The sequence below is a fragment of the Lactuca virosa genome, chromosome 5 (assembly GCF_052849685.1).
Source record: "Lactuca virosa cultivar CGN04683 chromosome 5, Lactuca_virosa_CGN04683_v6, whole genome shotgun sequence".
NCBI classification, from domain to species: domain Eukaryota; kingdom Viridiplantae; phylum Streptophyta; class Magnoliopsida; order Asterales; family Asteraceae; genus Lactuca; species Lactuca virosa.
This window is the reverse complement of record NC_136430.1, coordinates 251,570,625-251,576,127: the sequence shown is the minus strand read 5'-3', so window position 1 is coordinate 251,576,127 and position 5,503 is coordinate 251,570,625.

Sequence of the window (5,503 nt, the reverse complement as noted above, 5' to 3'; positions counted from 1 at the left end):
GTCACTCCTTCTGGTAACCCTAATGAGGCTGAATGCTTCTATTGCGATGAAAAGTCGCACTGGAAGCGAAACTGCCCAAAGTACCAGCAAGATTTGAAGGATGGGAAAGTAAAACCCAACCATGCAGGTATATACACTATATTGTCTAATAACTCACCTCATTCTAAGTCTTGGGTCCTTGATACAGGTTGTGGTATTCACATATGTTGTGATTTGCAGGGACTAAAAAGAAGTGAGAATGTGGAGCAGGGAAAGATAAACTTGATCATGGGAAACAGGAAAGCTTCACCTGTCACCAAGATAGGAGTTTATTCCTTAGTGCTAAATAGTGGGTTTACATTAGATTTGAATAAATGTTATTATTCGCCAGAAATGGCAAGAAATGTTATTTCCTTTCATGCATTGTATAAACAAGGTTTTACCTTTTATTTTGATAATAATAATGGTAGTATTGATGCTTTCTTTAATAATGTTCTTTATTTTAAAGCATTACCTTGTGATGGCGTGTATGAAACTGTATCTGTTGTAGATAATCTAGGAAATAATGTATTGTGTATTAACTCTTCCACTAGCTTAGATAAAGCATCCTTATGGCATTGTCGTCTTGGACATGTAAGCAAGAAACGCATAGGCCAACTCCAAAAGGATGGAGTCTTGGAGTCATTTGACCTAAAGTCAGATGATAGTTGTGAATCTTGTTTGCTTGGTAAAATGACAAAGTCACCTTTTACTGGCACTTGTGCTAGGGGTGAAGGTTTGTTGGACCTCATACACACGGATGTGTGTGGACCCTTCAGAACTGCCACAAGAAATACTAATCGGTTCTATGTGACTTTTACTGATGATTTTAGTAGATATGGATATGTCTACCTAATCAAGCATAAGTCAGAAACCTTTGAGAAATTCAAAGAGTTTAAGCAAGAAGTGGAGAATCAGTTGGGCAGGAACATTAAGATGCTTCGATCCGATCGTGGTGGTGAGTATCTTAGTACTGAGTTCCTTAACTATCTAAAGGAATGTGGGATTGTCTCACAATTGACACCTCCTAGGACACCACAATTGAATGGTGTAGCTGAGAGGCGCAATCGGACCTTGTTGGACATGGTTCGTTCCATGATGAGTCGAGCTTCGCTACCAATCTCATTTTGGGGGTATGCCTTAGAGACTGCCGCCCATATCCTTAATCTAGTCCCTACAAAGAAGGTTGCCAAAACACCTCACGAGGTGTGGACTGGAAAAGTTCCCAATCTAGACCACATCAATATTTGGGGTTGCGAGGCTTTCGTGAGACGCGAGACTCACGATAAGCTCGAACCCCGAAGCGAAAGGTGTATTTTCATCGGCTACCCACAGAAATCCTTTGGTTACATCTTCTACAGACCCAGTGATAATGTGGTCTTTGTAGCAAGAAAAGGATTCTTTCGAGAGAGAGAATTCATGAGCCAAGGAGACAGTGGGAGGCAAATTGACCTTGAGGAAATTTAAGAGTCAAGTGGTGAAGGAACCTCAAACCCTAGCCCTCAACCTGAGGAGAAAACTCCTGTTGAGCCGACTGAAGAATCTATACCTCTGAGGCGTTCCACCAGAGTTAGGAATGCACCTGAGCATTATTATGGTTTTCATATTACTGCAGAAGGTGAGACACTTATCAGTGATAACATACTGGTAAATCTGGATGAGCCTAACAGCTACACGGAAGCCATGGCAGGCCCTGAGGCTACTAAATGGAAAGAGGCTATGGATAGCGAGATACAGTCCATGTATGACAATCAAGTTTGGAACTTGGTTGACAATGTACCTGATCGTAAGATAGTTGGGTGCAAATAGATCTTCAAGAAGAAGACCGACATGGATGGTAATGTACACACTTATAAGGCACGACTGGTTGCAAAGGGTTATTCTCAAACTCCGGGAGTTGATTATGATGAGACCTTTTCACCAGTGGCCAAGATTAAGTCTATTAGGGTTCTGTTAGCCATTGCTGCATTTCATGATTATGAAATATGGCAAATGGATGTCAAAACCGCTTTCCTTAATGGAAAGTTGGCTGAAGATGTTTACATGGTTCAGCCAGAGGGTTTTGTCAGTATAGAGTACCCCAGTAGAGTGTGTAAGCTCGAGAAATCCATTTATGGATTAAAACAGGCACCTCGCAGATGGAATCTTTGCTTTGATGAGAAAGTCAAAGAATTTGGCTTTTCAAGGAGTGAAGATGAATCTTGTGTCTATATCAAGGCTAGTGGGAGTATAGTCAGCTTTTTGGTACTGTATGTGGATGACATACTACTCATAGGAAATGACATCCCAACCCTACAGGAAGTAAAGTCCTAGCTTGGGAAGTGTTTCGCTATGAAGGACCTTGGAGAAGCTGCCTATATCCTAGGGATAAGGATTTTGAGAAACAGGAGTAAAAGACTAATTGGACTTAGTCAAAGCACCTATGTGGACAAAGTGTTGAAAAGGTTCAACATGCATAACTCCAAGAAAGGAGAGTTACCCATCCAGAGTAACGCCAGATTGAGTAAGACACAAAGCCCTAGTACTGAGGCTGAGATAGCAGAAATGAGTCGAATACCTTATGCTTCAGCTGTAGGATCGATCATGTATGCTATTGTTGGATATAGTGTCTAAGTCCATAACTTTATTTGGTATGTACTTGACCCGACCCGGCATGGTCCATTTGGGTTGCATGGCATTGCAATACTTGGATAGACTAGATGAGAGAATAAGGCACTTATGATTATTAATATATTATAAGTTCTAATATATTAATAATAGTATTATTTAATTAGTATTGATCTACTATTAATTTGGTGATCAAAGTGAGACTAATTAAATATATAGGGTTGATTATGACAATCATCAATTCTTTTATGGTGGATTAATGATCCATGGTTTATGGGTTTGGTTATAACCATATGGAGCTCCATGGATAGTCCATGGGAGTTACAAACCCATGGGTCATGAGAAATCAAGAGTCATGACAATTAAGGGCATTCATGTGTAAACCCTAATTATGACAACACTATAAAAGGAACCCTATGGCTAGCAAAATCGTGACCTAGTGTTTCTAGAGAGGGCATAACCGATTTTGAGGCTAAGTGACATTCTCTCAAGTTATTCCAAGTCTTGTGGTGTTGTGTGAAGCATTTGAGGCACACCATTTGGGGTGCTAGGCTCACAAAGTCTTGAAGGAATCCAAGCAACAACAAGGTATGTATTTATACTAGTCTTTATGTTTTATGTAATCCCCATGCCATGCTAGTTAGGAAATAACCTTGAAAAAGAAATTTGCATGTATATAGAGAAAACATAGATTCAAGGTTATTAGGGTTGCATGTACACTTAGGAAGTGTTAGAATGCTCGAAACCCATCAGTGGTATCAGAGCCTAGGATTGTTTTCTATATACTTGATGCAAAACTGCTTAAAAATTGAAAATTCTGCAATCTGACGACTGGACTCGCCGAGTCCATGGGGAGGACTCGCCGAGTCCATGAACAAATTCATCCTACTCGACGAGTAGAATAATACACTCGGCGAGTAGGAGCGTGCTGGGCAGTTTTTTCGAGTTTTGTTGCTGGAAATGGATTAAGATCATTATCCCAATCTGTTTTGGACTTGTAAAATCTATTTTTCAAAATGATAATGATTATGTTAACCCATTTTACATGACTTTTATCAATTTTCAAGTATTGTATATGTTTATATGATTTCTTGAAATTGCTTGACATGAATTTGTGTTCTTATGAGTTTTAGAAGATCATAGGAATTATGTGTAACCTCCATGAGTGTTTAATTCATGATCTTAAAGGCTATGATGGTGTCCATAACTTGTCCTCAAGTTATGGATAACCAAAAGTCACTTCTTTTAATTATGGTTAAAGAACTAAAGAGGTTTCATAAAATGAAGAGTCTTCATTTTTATGAACCATTAAAACTCATAAGTTACAAATTGAAGAGACTTGGAATAGTTTCAAATCTCGCCCTCAAGTTTTGGAATTTGAAAAGTCTTACACTTTAATACTTTAATTCCAAATTAAACCTTAGATTTTTAAAAAGTTTAAAAATCAACACTTATACTATTATTATAATTTTATTATATAGATATGTATAAGAATATGTCATTCTTACCGTTAGTAGGCCTCATTCACGAAGCCGGTGTATAAGGTTGTTGCCTATAAAATGGTGACTTAATGGGTGTCCACTCTCACCCACCGCTTCCTTGATCGGTGGAGGGTCGTTAGCCGAACGGGTAGGATACGACTTTAAATACTCGTTAAAAGTATAATGAATTATAAAGTAACTATACATTATAAATTCCCAATCTTAGTTACTTTAGGAAAATGTGAAATTGGTGCTAGCCCATAAAATTACACTTTGTACCTTACCAAGTCGTTAGTGGAGCGTGTGTGGTTAACCGGCACACTAACATGGACTAGTAAGAGTGGCAAAGGGTAACTTAACTTTATTATAGATCGGTGGAGCGTGTGTGGTTAACCGGCACATCGATTAGGTAATATTGTTGAGGGTACCAAGTCAATTTGTATGGTTATTCACACCTTGTTTGTGATCGTCGGCATCCTAGTCACAAACTTGAGAGGGCACAATCGAGATTCAAACATGCCATTGAAAAGTTCAATGTATCTCAAAAGATCTAGGAGTTTCAAAACCAATAAAACCTAATAATAAAATATTTCGTTCTTATGGTGGAAATTGGTAAATCGTCATTTACCTACCTTCAAATATTTTATAGTATGAATTACGGCATCCCTCTTCCAACTATAAATAGTTTGTTGGATCCTAGCCTTAATATTTCATTTGGGTGAATTATTAAGGATTCCTAAATCTAATGAAACTTGTCTTTCTTTCCTTTTAGACGTCTTCCAACAATGCTTCTGGCTCAAACCCAACAGGCTCCTTTTCCCTTATGAACTTGCGTGGTAAGGTCATCTTTGATGGATCCAATTTCAATGAGTGGATCAGAAACATCAGAATGATTACCCGCTACGAGGACAAAGAATATGTCCTCGATAAGGAGCTTAAGGTTGTGAGTGAAGCCACTGCTACTCCTGAAGAGTTTGCGGAGTTTGTTGCACATGAAAAGGATGCTACTAAAGTAGCATGCATCATGATGGCCACCATGACTCCTGAACTTCAAAAATCCTATGAAGATTTCTACCCCTATGAGATGCACCTGGATCTGATGGAAAGGTACCATCAGAGCGCGCGTCAGGAGAGGTATGAAATCATCTCCTCCATGATAACCGCAAGGATGAAGGATGGTGAACCCATCATCGGTCACTTGCAGAATATGCAAAGGTTCGTTGACCGGTTGCTGAAGCTAAATGTTGACTTTCCTGAGGAAATGGCGATTGACATCATTCTCCATTCCTTACCTCCAAGTTATGATCAGTTTCGTATGACTTATCATATGAACAAGGAGGAAGTCACACTTAGCAAACTTCAAGGACTCTTCAGGACAGCTGAAAATAGCCTTAAGG